General features: G+C 40.5%; 3 non-coding genes across 3 annotated transcripts in view; all 3 read right to left on the bottom strand.

Moving 5' to 3' along the window:
• The window catches only part of LOC135267590 (large subunit ribosomal RNA), a 4,037-nt gene extending 2,677 nt beyond the window's left edge, over positions 1-1,360 (bottom strand). The window contains exon 1 of the ribosomal RNA XR_010335998.1: positions 1-1,360. This exon is cut by the window's left edge and continues 2,677 nt beyond it. This is a non-coding gene — a ribosomal RNA (large subunit ribosomal RNA).
• Positions 1,361-1,836: 476 nt separating this feature from the next.
• LOC135267589 (5.8S ribosomal RNA) lies at positions 1,837-1,993 on the bottom strand. Its single transcript, XR_010335997.1, has one exon. It is a non-coding gene; the product is annotated as a 5.8S ribosomal RNA (ribosomal RNA).
• Positions 1,994-4,048: 2,055 nt separating this feature from the next.
• LOC135267594 (small subunit ribosomal RNA) lies at positions 4,049-5,971 on the bottom strand. Its single transcript, XR_010336002.1, has one exon. It is a non-coding gene; the product is annotated as a small subunit ribosomal RNA (ribosomal RNA).
• Positions 5,972-10,000: the final 4,029 nt, after the last annotated feature.

The following is a 10,000-nucleotide window of genomic DNA, read 5'->3' as shown; positions in this document are numbered from 1 at the left end:
AGTTCGAGCAAGCCGGAGATCTCACCCATTTAAAGTTTGAGAATAGGTTGAGGCCGTTTCGACCCCAATGCCTCTAATCATTCGCTTTACCGGATGAAACTCGTAAGCGACGAGCGCCAGCTATCCTGAGGGAAACTTCGGAGGGAACCAGCTACTAGATGGTTCGATTAGTCTTTCGCCCCTATACCCAGTTCCGACGATCGATTTGCACGTCAGAATCGCTACGGACCTCCATCAGGGTTTCCCCTGACTTCGTCCTGACCAGGCATAGTTCACCATCTTTCGGGTCCCAGCGTGTACGCTCTTGGTGCGCCTCTTCTCGCAATGAGAATGAGACGCCCCGGGAGTGCGGGGCGACAGCCGTAACGGCCGCCCATCTTCCCTTAGTCCGTGCAAGACGAACTTTCACTTTCATTGCGCCTTTAGGTTTAGTCATGTCCCAATGACTCGCGCACATGCTAGACTCCTTGGTCCGTGTTTCAAGACGGGTCCTGAAAGTACCCAAAGCTATAGCGTCGCAGATCGGCGTTTCAACCGAGTCTGTCCGAGAACTCATTGGCGAACAGCCATTCGTAGACAGAACCGACACCAGGTGCGATTACCGTCATAAACGAACGCGCTTGCCAATGGTCGGACGCTAACTGTGTAGCGGCCCGGCGCCATATGCATACCTTCGAGCGAGTCGACCGGGAAACACCGCGGGTTCGTCCGAAACGGCGAACCGTTCGAACGGGCTCCACCGCGGGCCTTAGATCGACACCCAAAGGATCGCGACGTCCTACTGGGGGAGAAGTGCACGCGTTCGACTTCGGTTCGCATAAACAAAAGGCGCGAACGACGCGTACGCCGTTCGTCGCACGATCATTTAGCGCCGCTATCGAGTCACGCTGAATCTCCCCTTTCGACCTTTCGGGTTTCTCAGGTTTACCCCTGAACGGTTTCACGTACTATTGAACTCTCTCTTCAAAGTTCTTTTCAACTTTCCCTCACGGTACTTGTTCGCTATCGGTCTCGTGGTCATATTTAGCCTTAGATGGAGTTTACCACCCACTTAGGGCTGCACTCTCAAGCAACCCGACTCTGAGGAGAGATCCTCCCGTTATCGGCAACGGTCACTACGGGCCTGGCACCCTCTATGGGCTGTGGCCCCGTTCAAGATGGACTTGGACGCGTCGCACAATCTCGGGATGACGGATCCTCCCTAACACCACATTTCCCGGCGTCCGGTTTCGGCCGCGGGATTCAGTGCTGGGCTTTTTCCTGTTCGCTCGCCGCTACTAAGGAAATCCTAGTTAGTTTCTTTTCCTCCGCTTAATAATATGCTTAAATTCAGCGGGTAGTCTCACCTGCTCTGAGGTCGCAAATATAAATTTGCCTTTATTTTGTCAGACGATAATTACACGTATTCCGTTTATATGGCTGCCTCCAAACAATTTCAAACATCGATCTGACGTCGTTGCGAGAATGTTGTTGTTGTTAATTATAGTGCATAAAATATGCATATAAACAACTTTAACGTCTCGGACACGACGATCGCTTCGTTCGAAATTTAAGCGTTGTGGCTGCTTTTTAATATCGGACGTGCTACGTCTAAACCAACTTGTACCAACAAACTAATAAGAATGTCAGCCGCTATTGCGTTTTAGGATGCCGCGTTATTTTTTATATTGTTTTTATTGTTGTCTACGTTGCATAATATTTTATTATGACAACCGACAATCAATTAACAATTATAGTAACGCGTCATATTTGCACCCAACACGCTCCGACGTAATTGTCTACACAACATTGTGCGCTGTGTTTAAGACAAAAACCGAGCAGTCTTTGAAATTGACACGACCCTCAGCCAGGAGTGGTCCGGGAACAGTATATCCGAGGACCGCAATGTGCGTTCGAAATGTCGATGTTCATGTGTCCTGCAGTTCACAAGTTGACGCGCAATTAGCTGCGTTCTTCATCGACCCACGAGCCAAGTGATCCACCGTTCAGGGTAATCTTTTCAAACAAATTTAAAATATTATTACATAACGCACCGTTCCACATCGAAATCGTTTCATCATCACACAACAACAAAAATAACTACTTAAGGTTATTACAATTGTGATGTATATGTGAGAAACGGACCAATCGAAAGAAACGTTCGGCGTTATATTTTATAATATTTTATTTAATTAAAGTGGCATTTGTTTCTACTTATCGAAAAGAGTATGCAGTTATAGTTTAAGTTTACATAAAGAATAACCCGATGATATTAACGTTTTATAAATACGTATATATATCTATTAGGTTTTTTTTCTCTATCAACTTTGTCTATAAAACTCTGCTCCTTTTGCGATAAGCATTATGTATATTTATTAAATAGAAAATATGTCGAAAAACCAGACGTTTTCTTCAAACAAACGCCACAGCTACAAACTTAATCACAACAATATTTACCAAACAATACAATTGTAGGGTGTTTTGTGTGATACGTCGTTTGGTGGGCATTCTAAGAACGTCCGTCGACATAAAAACGAATCAAAAGAAAAGCACAGGCAGTGCAAAACGTTCCTTCGTCAGTCGGGCGTATATCATTTAAAACCCACAGAATCTAAAAAAGTTAATAAACTTTTTTATTTAGATTCCTACGGTTCGTCGCGTCGTTAAAGTAAATTATTACTTCGACGCATGCGGAACCCAGGTACCCGAAAACCGTAAGCCTAAGCGTTTTTTTCCAAACATCACTCACTATCGATAAAGTAAATTGATTTTATGTATTTATAAATGTGCGTTTGTATGTATAGTAGTATAGTAGTAGTATATTTTGTTATTGGTTGTTTCGAGCTTTTTATTGTTATAAAACGTTTTTGTAGTCTTGTACATAAAGTACAGACGAATAGACAGCCCCTTTTATTTATTAATAAACTCCAACCATTTACAAATTAAATTACAACTACAACATCTCTTTTACACATTAATTATACACCATCTTTATTTTCTTTTTTCCGAAGCGAATACGATGAAGAAAATACGCAAAGACTGGCTTACAAAACCGTAAGCCTAAGCGTTTATTTTTCAAACATCACTCACCATCGGTTAAGTAAAATGATGGTATGTATAAATGTGTATTTGTATGTACAGTAGCGTATTAATTTTGTTGTTGGTTGTTTCGAGTTTATTTATTATTATGGTTTGTATGTATAAAGTTTTAGTCTTGTACATAAAGTACAGACGAATAGACAGCCCCTTTTATTTATTAATAAACTCCAACCATTTACAAATTAAATTACAACTACAACATCTCTTTTACACATTAATTATACACCATCTTTATTTTCTTTTTTCCGAAGCGAATACGATGAAGAAAATACGCAAAGACTGGCTTACAAAACCGTAAGCCTAAGCGTTTATTTTTCAAACATCACTCACCATCGGTTAAGTAAAATGATGGTATGTATAAATGTGTATTTGTATGTACAGTAGCGTATTAATTTTGTTGTTGGTTGTTTCGAGTTTATTTATTATTATGGTTTGTATGTATAAAGTTTTAGTCGTGTACATAAAGTACGATCGTATTGGCAGACACCATTATTATTCATTCATTCATTCTTGTTTGTTATTATAAATAACTCCAACCATATACAAATACTACAACAACAACAACATCTCTTGCACATTAATTATACACCACCACTGTGTATTAGTACTTTTTTTCGAAGCGAATACGATGATGGAAATACGCTAAGACCGGCACTGCGAAAGCAATAATAAAACATTAGCACATAACCATCTTTCGACAATATTGATTCGTGTTAATGTTCGAAAAAATTCTTTGAAAACGTCGTTTACGGCACGTTTACAATCGATTTATAAAATAAATCGAAAAACGTAACAACAGATCCGCTTAATGCAAGACGACCCGTTGTTGCTTTTCCGTTCGACGCATAATAAAGAATTTTGTATGAGAATTGATCATCATACGAATAGTGTATGTATGTGTGTTTTTTGTTGATCAGCACAGACAAAATGTGTGTGTATGTGTGACAACTAAACAACAACATTTACACGTTAATGATCCTTCCGCAGGTTCACCTACGGAAACCTTGTTACGACTTTTACTTCCTCTAAATGATCAAGTTTGGTCATCTTCCCAGCAACATCGGCAACGTCGAAACGCCACCGCGCACCGGTCCGAAGACCTCACTAAATCATTCAATCGGTAGTAGCGACGGGCGGTGTGTACAAAGGGCAGGGACGTAATCAACGCGAGCTTATGACTCGCGCTTACTGGGAATTCCTCGTTCATGGGGAACAATTGCAAGCCCCAATCCCTAGCACGAAGGAGGTTCAGCGGGTTACCCGGACCGCTCGGTCAGGGAGGACACGCTGATTCCTTCAGTGTAGCGCGCGTGCGGCCCAGAACATCTAAGGGCATCACAGACCTGTTATTGCTCAATCTCGTGCGGCTAGAAGCCGCCTGTCCCTCTAAGAAGAATTGTTTGTACGCCGACAGTAAAAACCGCACATAGAGACCGGGCGAACCCGGCTCCAGCCGGCATTTGGGATGTCGAAATACGCCTATTTAGCAGGCTAGAGTCTCGTTCGTTATCGGAATTAACCAGACAAATCGCTCCACCAACTAAGAACGGCCATGCACCACCACCCACCGAATCAAGAAAGAGCTCTCAATCTGTCAATCCTTCCGGTGTCCGGGCCTGGTGAGGTTTCCCGTGTTGAGTCAAATTAAGCCGCAGGCTCCACTCCTGGTGGTGCCCTTCCGTCAATTCCTTTAAGTTTCAGCTTTGCAACCATACTTCCCCCGGAACCCAAAAGCTTTGGTTTCCCGGAAGCTGCCCGCCGAGTCATCGGAGGAACGTCGGCGGATCGCTAGCTGGCATCGTTTATGGTTAGAACTAGGGCGGTATCTGATCGCCTTCGAACCTCTAACTTTCGTTCTTGATCAATGAAAGCGTTTTTGGCAAATGCTTTCGCTTCTGTCCGTCTTGCGACGATCCAAGAATTTCACCTCTAACGTCGCAATACGAATGCCCCCATCCGTTCCTATTAATCATTACCTCGGGGTTCCGAAAACCAACAAAATAGAACCGAGGTCCTATTCCATTATTCCATGCACACAGTATTCAGGCGAAGTTTTAGCCTGCTTTAAGCACTCTAATTTGTTCAAAGTAAACGTGCCGGCCCACCTCGACACTCAATGAAGAGCACCGCGGCGGGATTGAGTTGGGCCGCCCTCTCGAGCTAAGCCCACCGGCAGGACGTCCCGCGAAACGCCAGTTAACACCGCGAACGATGAACCGGCGGCGCGGGACACAAATTCGACTACGAGCTTTTTAACCGCAACAACTTTAATATACGCTATTGGAGCTGGAATTACCGCGGCTGCTGGCACCAGACTTGCCCTCCAATTGATCCTCGTTAAAGGGTTTAGAGTGTACTCATTCCGATTACGGGGCCTCGGATGAGTCCCGTATCGTTATTTTTCGTCACTACCTCCCCGTGCCGGGAGTGGGTAATTTGCGCGCCTGCTGCCTTCCTTGGATGTGGTAGCCGTTTCTCAGGCTCCCTCTCCGGAATCGAACCCTGATTCCCCGTTACCCGTTACAACCATGGTAGGCGCAGAACCTACCATCGACAGTTGATAAGGCAGACATTTGAAAGATGCGTCGCCGGTGCGAGACCGTGCGATCAGCGTAAAGTTATTCAGATTCACCAAGTTGTACGATGACGGCGAAACCGCCACCGATTGGTTTTGATCTAATAAAAGCGCTCCTTCCGTCTCCGGTCGGAGCTCTGTTTGCATGTATTAGCTCTAGAATTACCACAGTTATCCAAGTAAATGTGGGTACGATCTAAGGAACCATAACTGATTTAATGAGCCTTTCGCGGTTTCACCTTAATTTGGCTTGTACTGAGACATGCATGGCTTAATCTTTGAGACAAGCATATGACTACTGGCAGGATCAACCAGGGAACTGTGTTTTTGTGTTTTTTGAGACAGACGAGAGAATAAAATACTCATCATCATCGTTTATAAAGATGAAGAATATGCGCGTTTGTGCGAAACAATCTAACATATAAGAAAGTAACGCCACGCTGTTTCTTCTTTTCTTCGTACGATATAGAGATAAATGTATCGTCATCATCGTCGTCGTAGTCGTTAAACACCACAACACATATATCGGTCAATAAAGGCATAATAATAATATTTATAATATTATTTTTTACCTTTGCCGATTTAAAAGTTCAAACATTCTCTTCACTCTTCGCAAGATTGAATGCGACGTGAATTTATGAAATTCTTTCGAATCCATAAACGTTACGAATATTATATAAATATTCTCGCTCGGATATTAGAGAGTTGACGCATTTATTATTTTTGTTTGTTTAAATCACAAACATTTGTTAGTCCAACAAAGTTTGATTGCATAAGGACCGCCAACGTAAGAGAATACGTTTTGCCGCATCCGCAATCTCGCTGTGGGGAACTGGGCGAGCCACAAAATCACAAAATAAAGCAATCTCGCAAGCAAAGCCCTATTCGAATTCGATAGCGGAAATGTGCGATAAACGTCGATAAATTGGAAGCAAATGCAGAACGTATACATAATCGGTCGTTTTGTCGTCGTCATTTATGATAAACTTCGACTAAACCGTTACACCGTTCATATCGCCTCACTCAACGCATCGACACACACCACTACCATATGTATACCAGCGCGACACCGATCGAGGCAGCCGCTCGGTATTGGATGTGCGCACCGCTCCACTGACATAGCTCCACAGGCGACGTCTACCGAAGCGCACAGCTCTATAACTATAAGGCATACACACAAAAGGGAGAAAATATTTTAAATATTGATAATATTAAAAAGTCATATTTTATATTTAAACCATTATAAAATTTAATTATAAAAACGTTTGTTTTAAAAAAAATAATTAATTAATAAAAACAAAATTATTTTAAGCGCCGTACTTCGTAAACGTCGTACTTCGTTCGTCGTATGTGCAAAGTCAAATGAATGCTGTAGTTAGTCGCAGTTGGAACGTCTGAATGTCGTACAACGTAACAATAATTTTGAGTGCCCTAATGTGTAGACGTCGTACTTCGCGAACGTCGCACTTCGTAAACGACGTACTTCGTGAACGTCGCACTTCGTAAACGACGTACTTCGTGAACGTCGCACTTCGTAAACGACGTACTTCGTAAACGTCGCACTTCGTAAACGACGTACTTCGTGAACGTCGTACTTCGTAAAGGTTATGCAATATTAATACACATTTGGTGTATTGCAAGTTGCATTTTAATAAATATTATGCATTTTTATGTTTTAATTTAATATCTAGGCCAAAATACTATGTTTATTTAATTGTTAAATGTGTACGTTTATTTATAGATACGTAATTTACATAAAAATTTGTTTTTTTTTTTTATTATATGCAAACTACAAATAAAACATTTAATATTTTCAAACGTCGTACTTCGTGTAAGTTATGCAATATTGATACAAATTTAGTGTATTGCGGGTCGCAATAATATTAATTTATATTTGAACGTTGTACTTCGTGAAGGTTATGCAACATCAGTACACATTAAGTGTATTGCAGGTTGCATTATTATTAATTTATGTTTTCTCACTTTTTACCTTCATATAAAAAAAAATTTAATATTTTTGGACGTCGTACTTCGTAACAGTTATGCAATATTGATGCACATCTGTTGTGCTGCGGGTTGCATTTTATAAATTTAATGTATTCTTATGATTTACTTTAATGTCTAGGCAAAAAAACACTTTTGATTAGTTGCTGAATGTTTACATTTATTTACAGATACGTAATTTGCAAAAAAATTTGCTGTTTTTTTATTATATACAACACAAATAAAATTCTTTAATATTCTTGAACGTCGTACTTCGTGTAGGTTATGCAATATTGATACAAATTTAGTGTATTGCGGGTCACAATAATATTAATTTATATTTAAACGTAGTACTTCGTGAAGGTTATGCAAGATCAGTACATATTAAGTGTATTGCAGGTTGCATTATTATTAATTTATGTTTTCTCACTTTTAACCTCAATATAAAAAAAAATTAATATTTTTGGACGTCGTACTTCGTGAAGGTTATGCAATATTAATGCACATCTAGTGTGCTGCGGGTTGCATTTTATAAATTTAATGTATTTTTATGTTTTACTTTAATATCTAGACAAAAAAAACAATTTTGATTAGTTGCTAAATGTTTACATTTATTTACAGATACGTAATTTGCAAAAAAATTTGCTGTTTTTTCATTATATACAACACAAATAAAATTCTTTAGTGTTCTTGAACGTCGTACTTCGTGTAGGTTATGCAATTTTAATACACAATTAGTGTATTGTGGGTTGCATTATTATTATTTATTGTTTACGTTTTAATTCATCACTTTGTGAACGTCGTACTTCGTTTGTACTATGAACGCTGCATTTCGTCGCAGTCGGCAGCACGTGCGAATAAACGTCGTACAAGAAAATCACGATTTTGAGTGCCGTACTTCGCAAACGTCGTACTTCGTCTATACTATGTACAAAGTCAAGTGAACGCTAAACCTCGTCGCAGTCGACAGCGCGTGCAAATAAACGTCGTACAAGAAAATCACGATTTTGAGTGCCGTACTTCGCTAACGTCGTACTTCGTCTGTACTATGTACAAAGTCAAATGAACGCTAAACTTCGTCGCAGTCGACAGCAAGTGCAAATAAACGTCGTACAAGAAAATCATGATTTTGAGTGCCGTACTTCGCAAACGTCGTACTTCGTTTGTACTATGTACAAAGCCAAATGAACGCTAAACTTCGTCGCAGTCGACAGCAAGTGCAAATAAACGTCGTACAAGAAAATCATGATTTTGAGTGCCGTACTTCGCAAACGTCGTACTTCGTATCTGTACTATGTACAAAGTCAATTGAAGGCTGTACTTCGTCGCAGTCGGAAGCAACTGCAAATAAACGTCTTACAAGAAAATCATGATTTTGAGTGCCGTACTTCGCAAACGTCGTACTTCGTCTGTACTATGTACAAAGTCAATTGAACGCTGTACTTCGTCGCAGTCGGAAGCAACTGCAAATAAACGTCTTACAAGAAAATCATGATTTTGAGTGCCGTACTTCGCAAACGTCGTACTTCGTCTGTACTATGTACAAAGTCAATTGAACGCTGTACTTCGTCGCAGTCGGAAGCAACTGCAAATAAACGTCTTACAAGAAAATCATGATTTTGAGTGCCGTACTTCGCAAACGTCGTACTTCGTCTGTACTATGTACAAAGTCAATTGAACGCTGTACTCCGTCGCAGTCGGCAGCACGTGCAAATAAACGTCGTACAAGAAAATCACGATTTTGAGTGCCGTACTTCGAAAACGTCGTACTTCGTCTGTACTATGTACAAAGTCAAATGAACGCTTAACTTCGTCGCAGTCGACAGCACGTGCAAATAAACGGTCGTACAAGAAAATCACGATTTTGAGTGCCGTACTTCGCAAACGTCGTACTTCGTCCTGTACTATGTACAAAGTCAAATGAACGCTGCATTTCGTCGCAGTCAGAAACAAAGCAAACGTCGTGCAATGAAACAATAATTTTGAGTGCTGCATTTGTGAGCGCCGTACTTCGTTTGTTACTTTATGGTCACATGAACGTCGTATTTCATCACACAGAGCACCATACTTAATGCACTTAAATGAACGTTGTACTTCGTACAAGTTAGGCAATATTAATACACATTTGGTGTATTGCGGGTTGCATTATTAATTTACAAAAATAGCTATGATTTTATATACAACTAAAAATAATTCATAATATTTAAACGTCGTACTTCGTAACAGTAATACAATATTTAAACAAATGTAGTACTTCTTGAATATAGGCAATTTTCATACACGTTTACTGTGAAACCAGTTGCGTTACAATTAAAGTATACGTAGTACTTCGTGGTTTTAGGCAACTTTAGCGCGCGTTTTGTG

The sequence above is a fragment of the Tribolium castaneum genome, unplaced genomic scaffold (assembly GCF_031307605.1).
Source record: "Tribolium castaneum strain GA2 unplaced genomic scaffold, icTriCast1.1 ptg000056l, whole genome shotgun sequence".
Classification (NCBI taxonomy): domain Eukaryota; kingdom Metazoa; phylum Arthropoda; class Insecta; order Coleoptera; family Tenebrionidae; genus Tribolium; species Tribolium castaneum.
This window is presented reverse-complemented; position numbering and strand designations above follow the sequence as displayed.